The sequence below is a fragment of the Trachypithecus francoisi genome, unplaced genomic scaffold, assembly GCF_009764315.1.
Source record: "Trachypithecus francoisi isolate TF-2019V2 unplaced genomic scaffold, Tfra_2.0 Contig00157, whole genome shotgun sequence".
Taxonomy (NCBI): domain Eukaryota; kingdom Metazoa; phylum Chordata; class Mammalia; order Primates; family Cercopithecidae; genus Trachypithecus; species Trachypithecus francoisi.
The window spans coordinates 16,019-26,282 of record NW_022680494.1 but is presented as its reverse complement, the minus strand read 5'-3'; the positions used below and the strand labels follow the sequence as shown (position 1 = coordinate 26,282).

Genomic DNA, 10,264 nt, shown 5'->3' with positions numbered 1-10,264 from the left:
AATTCATAATTTTTTCAAAGTAACCCTTGTTTATTAGTTTTGCTTGGGCTGCTGTTTCTAGAGTGTCAAAATCTATGTGGCTGTGCCAGGCATAGTGACTTATGCCTATAACCCCAGCATTTTGGGAGGCCAAGGCCGGAGGATCGCCTAAGAAGGGCAAGATTTTAAGACCACCGTGGGCAACATAGTGAGAGTCTGTCTCTACAAAACAAATGAAAACTATTAGGAGGCCATAGTAGAATATGCCAAGAGCTGAGAAATCTCAGCTTCTCAGAAGGCTGAGGTGGGAGGATCACTTGAACACAGGAGGCCAAGACTGCAGTGAGCCATGTTTGCACCACTGCCTTCCAACCTGGGTGACATAGCAAAACCTGTGTCTTTAAAACAAGCAAACAAAATGCATGAAAAACTGTGTGTCATATGACAACAGAATTTATCATTTTACAGTTCATAAGACCAGAAGTCAGCAACGAAGGTACTCCAGGCCCAAGTTCTCTTCAAAAGTTGCAGGGGAGTATTCCTTGCTGCTTCCTAGCTGCTGGTATTTGGCTGCAATCTTTGGCATTCCTGGGTTGCAGGTGCACAACTACACTCTGTGTCTTTGTCATCTTACGGCATCCCTGCATTTCTCTGTCTCCACATGACTGTCTTCATATAAAGGCATCTGCCAAGGTGCATTAGAAGCTCACTTACTCCAGTATGACCTCCTAACTTAAATAATCACATCTGCAGTTACTCTATTTCCAAACATGCTCACATACCTCATGAGGTATGGGGGTTAGGACTTCGCATATCTTAATTTAGGAGGAGACAGTATTCAATTTCTAATAACTTGTGAAGACAGGGCCACACCTTAACACTAACATAGGTGGTGTCTACGCTTGTAGAGAATTCCTTTGTCCTGAAGCCTGAAGACTTGCAAGAGAGTTTCCCAAAAGGGCTATATTCTGTCAGTCTTCATTGTATTGGCAGCCAAACATATTGCTGAGTTCATATGGTACACTGTGTTTACTTACTTCCATTAAAACCCTATGCTTTTTCTTTTCCTCCTTATAGAATTTGAAAATAAACTTTATCGATTATCTTAAGTGGAAGGCTAGAGTTAGTCTTCATATATTTTATAGAACCATTAAAACAATAGTGAAATCTAAATAATGCTGTTAAATTCTCATTAACTCTTCCTGACTCCCATAGGCTATGAGACTGAGGCTGGCTCTTTCATTACTTAAAAAAAGAAAAAGAAATAAAGGAAAAAAACAATAGGAAAAAAAGGTGGTTAATTAGTTTTGTGAGGTGATTATTATCACTGCTGGCACCAAAAGGACGCTTTTACCAAGATATCATGAAAGTCTGAGAGAGCCGTGAGAATACCAGTGAGCTCTGTGTTATTGAGTACTTTTTAATGCCATGAATCTGTTTCTTAAAGTCACTTGGCTTAGAGCCTGTGACTTCCACCCTGCATTTAGGGAATGCATTCACATTGCCATCCATGGTCTGTGTTGAAGCTGCTTCTGGCTTTTGTGGAGCCCCTGACATCACTGGAGGAGATGAGGAAGCAAAACCACTAGAACTTGGAGAGACACTCTGATGTTACTCAAATCAAAAGCTGCAGGTAGAGAGTTCACTGAGGCAATAAGCTCCTGAATGTCAGTCTGTCTGAAGCCTCTATTTTTGTTTCTTCATCCATAGGAAACATCCCTGAAATAACAGACTGTATAATGCAGTGAGTTATTTTGTTTCATTAGAAAGGTATTAGAATGACTCAAATGATTCATCAAGGAAGTTGCTGAGAACTTACATGTCATGTGAAATGCAAGATGTGGATTCAAATATAAATAGTTTAAGTGATCACACTTCTTTGGCAGCCCTATAAGAGAAGGAAATGAGGAATTTCACTGTTGCTAGTTATTTGTTTATTGTAAATTAGGTGGTGGCTGATCACTCCAGGGCAGAGAAGGATTCCCTGGTCATCAGGTACAGAGAACAAACCAATCTGATGCCTGTAAAGAGAAAACATGGGACGCATCTTATCTGTTGTCATGGTGTGAGCTGCCAAGTTTAATGCCATTCTACAAAGCACACACTCAGATGATTACTCACAGAAAAGGAGGGGAATTTCTGCATTCCTTCACTGTCCCCTTCCAGCACTGGAGGTGACAGGAGGAAACAAGAAGAGCTCACAGCGTGTCTGTCACTACACAGTGCTGTGGGGAGAGGATCACACTGTGAGAGGACGTTTCACCACTCTCAGTGGTCATCATGTCATGTGTTTTAAACCTGCAGGCACAGCATAGTCTCCTAATGACAAAAGTTTACGGAGATGAAGTGGATGGTATCTGGATGCTTCTTTACAGACATCTCAAAACAGATGGTTGTGACCCTTAGTATAAGTTTAAAAGTACATATACCTGGTATACATAAACCTTTGAAATTTGAATGATCACAGAAAAATGATATTAGAATGTGTATGTCAGAATAAAAAAGGAAGGGAGGATGAAGGCACTGAAGGAAGCAGAGTTGCAATGAGGAAAGAGTTGCAATGAATAAGAAGGGAGGGAGGGAAAGAAGAGAGAGAGGGAGGAAGAGAGGGAAAAAGAAAGGAAGAAGAAAGGGAGGAAATCAAAGGAGTAAAGGAAGGGAGGAAGGAAGGAAACAAAGAGGGAAGGGGGAGAAGAGGAAGGAAAGACAAGGAAGGAAGGTGAAAGGAAGGAAGAAAGGAAGAAAAGAAGGAAAAAGGAAGGAAAGCGTGAGATAAAAGAGGGAAGACAGGAAGGGAGGAGGAAGAAAAAGGAGAGGAAGGAAGGAAGGAGAGATTTGGAAGAGAGAGAAGGAAGAAATAGATGGAGACAAAAAAGAAGGAAGGGAAAGAGGAAGAAAGAGAGAGAGAAAAAAGAGGGAATGGAGGAGGAGAGGAAGAAAGGATTGAGGGAAGGGAGGGATGGAAAGGGAAAGGGGGAAAACAGGGAAAGGGAGTGTGAGAGAGAAAAGAGGGAAAGGAGGAGGGAGAAAGGAAAGAAGGAGAGAGGGAGGGATAATTGGATCCTTGCTTACAAATCATGTCACCTGTATATTTTCATGTTAGCATTAGATAAGAGGGACCCCCCATCTTAGAAAGGCAGAGTCAACAAGCAAACACAGTAGAAAATGAGAAGAAAGTTGCTGCAGAAGCTCTAAATCATAAAAACCTTGATGAACACAGGATGTTGAAATCAGTGAATGCCAGGGCCTCAAATAATCCTTGCTACTTTTTAATTACTGTTTTGAAAAGGGAAGTAGGTGCCCAGACCTATACCTGAGGGGGTTCTCCCCTGTAGCAAGGAGATGTTTCAGCATTAGTCCAAGTCAGTGAACTAAAATCATGCTTGAAGAGAACGGTGTAAGCCCAAACATGAAGAGCCATTGTAGAAATAAGGTAGATTGAAAGCATTTTTGGATATGAGAAGTACCGTCAAATGCAGGTGAAAATGATCTCTAAGGTTTGAAAAGGGTTCTAGAGAGTTAAATTTATTTTCCTCTAAAATATTTGGGAAATAGGAGGAGAAGGGTTTGTCCAAGTTGATCAGTAAAATTCAGGTGCCCATTGATCCAGGATTCTCTCATTTTGAGCTCTGTGCAGAAAGAGATGGGCCAAAAGGAGTGGGGGAATCATGGTCTTTTTTTTTTTTTTTTTTTTTTTCTGATATGGTCTTTCTATGTCACACAGTTTGGAGCATGGTACTGTGATCTCATGTGATCTTAGCTCACTGCAACCTCCACCTCTGAGTTAAAGCCTCAGACTCCCAAGTAGCTGGGATTACAGGCTCCCACCACTGTACCCAGTCCCCAGAGAAACACCACAAATGATATCACTCACATCCAGAATGAAGAGATCATGTCTCTGCAGATGAAGCAGCTAGAACACGATCACGAGTGTGAGTCACTGCAGGCACACGACACACTGAGGCTCACCTGCCCACCAGACTACACCCTCATGCTGCACTGGTAGCCAGATGACATCCCACTTGTGATGCCAAACACCAACACCATGATTCCAAATACACTGACGGGGATGCAGCCTTTGCACATACAGTATAGTATAGTATAGTATAGTATAGTATAGTATAGTATAGTATAGTATAGTATAGTATAGTATAAGTGGCTAATTTTATTTTTAGTAGAAACAGGGTTTCACCATGTTGGCCAGGTCTCAAACTTCAGACCTTGTGATCTGCCCACATCAAACTCTCCAAGTGCTGGCATTACAGGTGAGAGTCACAACGATTGGCCAAATCTTGGTCTCTTTATAAGATATGACAAAGAGCAGTGCTTTAAAGTTATCAAACAATGCATTATAATACGTAATAGAAGAACTTATGTGCTTTTGAAAGTCAGAAATGGGCAGAAAATTTTGTAATGGCAAATCAGATCAACGTGTATTTTCATTTTTTATGTTGTTCCACTAAGTCTGAGACTTGTACATGAGATTGATTTCTATCTTGTTTGCATCAGACATCATCACTGCTGTTGAATGTTCTCTATTCTATCAATAATTTATATTTAACCATTGCTAAACCTGGGGCAGGGGGTGGAGGGAGGAAGTCCCAATGAAGTATTTAGCAGGAATTGGTTACAGAGAGTTGCAGCATAATTCTAGTTGTAAAGGAGACCTTTACTACCAAAAAGGGATTTTAAGCTGAATGAATGAACATCCTCACCTGGTGTGGCAGAAGAGTCGCTGAATGCATAGTAAACTAGTTTGGTAACAGATTGTTAACTGCTAACAATGTTTTGGGTATAAGAAAAACCTGTACTACTTAAAGGAACGGCTGACAGGATTCATAGATATTTTTAGAGAGATCATAGTACTATATCCATCTCTAGCTGAAGAAATGAACAAGACATTAGAATTGCACTTGAGTCTCCGATGCCAAGATTACATATCAAATAAAACAGGACAGATGGAAATGGCTGTCTTAGGTGCTAATGGATAAGGAGGAAGACATGTATTGAGTCTTTTACTACAGAGACCAACTTGTGTTTCTATGCTTAGTCATTATAATCTTTAATTTTACTCACAGTGATTTAAACATTTCTCATGCTGAATAAAGACTAAAAAATAAAACGCTGATATCATACATCTAGACCTCACTGTCTGCAGGGTTTAGTAACAGGAATGGCGTGGACTGTCATAATCTCCACAAATTTATCTGGGTTTAAGAATTCTGGCTATGTATCTCTGAGATCTTTAATAGATGGAGTGTATCAGGCAGCAGCTCACTTATCTGGGTATCCCAAATCCTTCCCTTTATTCTTCAAGAGCAAAATAAATATGTTTTCTTTACCTTTCAAATATACCCTGGATTCCTTAAAAAATGCCCAGTAATGAACATGAACAGAGTACTCCATCTCCTAGATGCTCACTGCCTAATAGATAAAATAGCCACACATCTAATAGACCCAATTTAGTAAAATTGGATCCATGAAGAAAAGGAGGAATCTTCACTTCCATTTGTTTCTTTAGAACACTACAAATCAATAACAAATATTAGCAGGAATTTTTTCCTAAAATATTATTCATTTATTTTTATTTCAACTCATTAAATAGGTAAAAACTTCATAACTTTTTCAGAAGTCCTTAAAGAATCAAAAGAAACATGAGATATTATAATGAATCCAGTATTTTTCAAAACCATATCAAAATATATACATACTAAATAAAAAACAGTAGACTTTTCAAATATATTTTTTATGAATAAAATGAGATCTCATGGTATTAGAACCTACGTGATTTTACATGTATTTGTTCTCACCCTCTTAGTAACGTGAAAGCACAGAAGTTAGTATGCATTCAACTAATAGGTAGTGGTTGACTTTATTTTTCTTCTCTATTACATAATACATCTTATCTATATCTATAGATAGATATACAGGTATACATATATAAATAAATATGCACACATATACACTGCATATAGTATATGGTTAGTATGCAGTATAAACTGTGGTACATAGTAAACTTATCTATAGTTTGTAATATACAGTATACTTTTATATACTCTGTGATGTATATAATATAGAATTATAGCATATACTTGATATACAGTATATCACTCCATCATCCCTAGTTCCACCTCCCTTGCAATACTGTAGGTGTTCTAATTTTTCTATTGGAAGAGAAGGGATAATATTTGCTGATTTATTACCATATGTCTGACATTTTGTCATTTTTTTCAACCTTCGTCACTAATCTCCAAGCCTAATATTCTTATTCAATATGTAGGTGGCTAAGTTAAGGCCAATACTGACTGGAATTTTGCTGAAGATTTCACAGCTGTTAATGAGCCAGAGCTTCAGAAATTTGAATACAGGGACATTATTTCTTTTACAACAACCACAGACTCAGATTGAGGGCAGAAAATCTTCCCTTAGCACATATGGCATCTCTGAGTCAAGTACATTGTTTGAATCCTTCACAATGTCTGGTAATGACTAGATACATACTCTTCCTTGGTCCTGCAGCCTTCTGCCATACAGGGCAATATGCAATGGCTATAGGTAGCTTCACAAAAGTTCCCCTAAGGAGGAGTTACGTGGAAGATGGACCTTAACTTACACCTGGAGCCATTGATCAGGATGTTGCAACTCCCTGCCTGCCTTAGTCTGCACGTCACATCTCAATGCTCAGTCTTAACCACTAGAGGACATTTTACCATGCGTAATTTCATTTTTTAATAATAATTAGACCTTAAAATGTAATTGGTTTTATAGCTTACTTTATCAACCATAAGAAAAGGAAGAAATGAGAATTTGCTATATGTTTTCGAAGGGGAAGTGTTATCTTAAAAGAGTTGGTTGCAAAAATGTTTAAAGGCTCTATGTTTTATGAATTATCTCCAATCTTTTATGATTCTCCGTCTACCTTTGCCCATTTGTGCACATAACAATAAGATAATTTTTCAGTGTATAGCTTCTAAGCACAACTTTGCATCTCTAACTGCCCTCAGCTTGTTTCTGGGTGTCTCATTTATCCTAAACATGTTTACCTCACCATAACTATATGTACCATTGTAACAAACTTCTTACAGCAAATGTGGTGTGCTTTCATCTTTCCTGGATTCAGTCTTCAAAAAGTGTTCATGGCATAGGTATTTTACTTTCAAAAAGAGAGCAAACAACTGATGCATGTGTTGATTTATAAACAGCTTGTAATTATAAAGCCTATTTTATTTTGAGTGTTAATATCAATTTTCATTGCTAAAACTGCAACATCTGTTCATTTACTTCAAATGCAATTATTGAGCAAGACAGAGAATGGCCACTTGTTGAACAATTCTACTTTTTTTTCTGAGATGGATTCTCGCTCTGTCTCCCAGGCTGGAGTGCAGTGATCGGATCTCAGCTCACTGCAAGCTCCCCTCCCGGTTTACGCCGTTCTCCTGCCTCAGCCTCCCGAGTAGCTGGGACTACAGGAGCTGCCACCTCGCCCGGCTAGTTTTTTGTATTTTTTAGTAGAGACGGGATTTCACCGTGTTAGCCAGGATGGTCTCGATCTCCTGACCTCGTGATCCACCTGTCTCGGCCTCCCAAAGTGCTGGGATTACAGGCTTGAGCCACCGCGCCCGGACGAACAATTCTTAATAGGAATTTCTCAGCCTCAGTACTGTTAACATTTGGGTCCAGATAACTTCCGTGCTGTGGGGGTCTCTCCTGTGCACCAGAGTGTGTTTAGTGGCATCCCTGACCTCCACCCTTCATAGAAACTGCCATCTCTGTATGAAAACCAAAAATGTCTCCAGACCTTGCCAAGTATCCCTTTGGAGCAAATCACTCCTGGATGAGTTTTACAGTTCAAAAGAGTGAAACTTGAAATACTGAAAATGTTCCTCGAGACACTTAGTTTTCCTTTTTTCCGTTTACTTTTGAAGATCATTTGATGCCTTAAAAGTAGTAGAGATGTTATAAAAACACCATAATACTGCTATCAGGGTTTATATTAAAATAAAAATAAGCACTTTTTAAAGGAAAAGACAACATGGTAGACATGTCTAGGATTAAAGCAGAATGTACCTTTGCTGCTGGGTATTTTGTGGTCATCGAAAAATATATGAAGAGTGATTGTAACTTCCTGATTTATTGGTTTAAGATAATTTCATGTCACGTGTGGAAGGGTATGACTTTTCTTTTTTCTTCCTTCTATCCCCAGTGATCCAAATCAGCCAGTTCCTCAGGATACCAAATTCATTCACACAAAACCCAACCGCTTTGAAGAAGTGGCCTGGTCCAAGTATAATCCCAAAGACCAGCTCTATCTGCATATAGGCTTGAAACCAGAGTGAGAGATCACTACCGGGCAACAAAAGTGGCTTTCTGGTTGGAACTCGTTCCTCATTTGCACAACTTGAATGAGATATTCCAGTATGTTTCAACAACCACAAAGGTTCCTCCTCCAGACATGACATCATTTCCCTATGGTACCCGCCGATCTCCGGCCAAGATATGGCCAACGACCAAACGCCCAGCAATCACTCCTGCCAACAATCCCAAACACTCTAAGGACCCTCACAAAACGGGACCCGAGGACACAACTGTCCTCATTGAAACCAAACGGGATTATTCCACTGAATTAAGTGTCACCATTGCCGTCGGGGCATCGCTCCTCTTCCTCAACATTTTAGCCTTTGCGGCGCTGTACTACAAAAAGGACAAGAGGCGCCATGAGACTCACAGGCGCCCGAGTCCCCAGAGAAACACCACAAATGATATCGCTCACATCCAGAACGAAGAGATCATGTCTCTGCAGATGAAGCAGCTGGAACATGATCACGAGTGTGAGTCGCTGCAGGCACAGGACACGCTGAGGCTCACCTGCCCACCAGACTACACCCTCACGCTGCGCCGGTCGCCAGATGACATCCCACTGATGACGCCAAACACCATCACCATGATTCCAAACACACTGACGGGGATGCAGCCTTTGCACACTTTTAACACCTTCAGTAGAGGACAAAACAGTACAAATTTACCCCACGGACATTCCACCACTAGAGTGTAGCTTGGCAGTATTTCCCTTCCTATCCCTCTGCACCACCCCCTCAGCAACATAGAAGAGACAAAGAGAATCTCCAAACCAGGAATGTTTTTTTGCCACCGACTTTAGATAAAAATGCAAAAGGGCAGTAATCCCATCCCAGCAGACACTTCTCATTGGCATTTTCCAGTATTGTGAGATCAATTTCTGACCATATGAAATGTGAATAGTATCTGTTTCTGTTACGATACTGCTTAAGATCTCTATCATGCCAACAGATATTTTGTGTGACTAGGACATCACCATTTCAAGGGCCTGTGTGTTTCCAACATCATGGTAGCAGCTCACACTTCCAAAACTCAGCCAGGGACACTTAATATTTTTTAATTACAATGGAAATTTAAACATTTCTGTCTAGGCTACATAATGAATGGTTCTTTTTAAGTGCGGAAAGAATCTATGGGCTTTTACCTAGCACATACAGCTGTAATCCAGAGAGAAGGAAATGTAGAATTTTATTATCAAAGTAAAAGAATTGACTGCACAGCAAAATCCATAGGGTTCTATGGAAAGAGGGGTGTTTTGCCAGCCTGAACTATATTTACAAAACTTTGTAAAAAATAAAAACGTATATAGCTGTTGAGTTCAAACAAAAACTGCAGACAAACAAAAAAGAGAAAGGCTTTTATTTGTGTTTTCAGTTTGAAAGAACTTTTAGCAACGTTATGCTTTTACATACATATTAGTTATACCACCTCTCTTCCTTCACAACAAAAGAGACTTTTCTTTTTAATTATATGTAAACAAAGACATGAGATTTTCTGACATGAGATTTTCATTTGTAGGAATATGTGAGGTCAAACAGAAGACTCAGAAGTTTTGTGTGGCCTATTTCTGCCTGTCAGGTTGCACAGACGCATGTAGAGCAGTCTTAGGAGACCATTGTTTTGGTGAAATTTGATTTGTATGTGCTAGTTTTCATGAAATTGCAGCACAGACATAGGTCCTAAAAGTGGATGTATTTAAAACTTGTTGAATTACACACACACACACACACACACACACACACACACACACACACACCACAGAAAGAGACAGACAGAGAGAGAGAGAGATTGAGAGAGAATGAACAGAGGAAAAAAAATACAAGTACTGTTCTGTAGCTCTTGCCCTTTGAATACATTTAGGAAGAGTTACTTCCTATTTTAGGACCCTGCCAAAAAAGAAGAAAGCTTGCCTTTGGTGGGACTATGCCCC

At 39.7% G+C, this 10,264-nt stretch overlaps 1 pseudogene across 1 annotated transcript in view; it reads left to right on the top strand.

Annotated features, from left to right (window-relative positions):
* The window catches only part of LOC117069948, a 273,317-nt pseudogene extending 263,278 nt beyond the window's left edge, over positions 1 to 10,039 (top strand). The window contains exon 6 of the transcript XR_004431739.1: positions 8,183 to 10,039. The product of XR_004431739.1 is annotated as a neuroligin-4, X-linked-like (transcript). The remainder of the gene's footprint in view (positions 1 to 8,182) is intronic.
* The last annotated feature ends 225 nt before the right edge of the window (positions 10,040 to 10,264 follow it).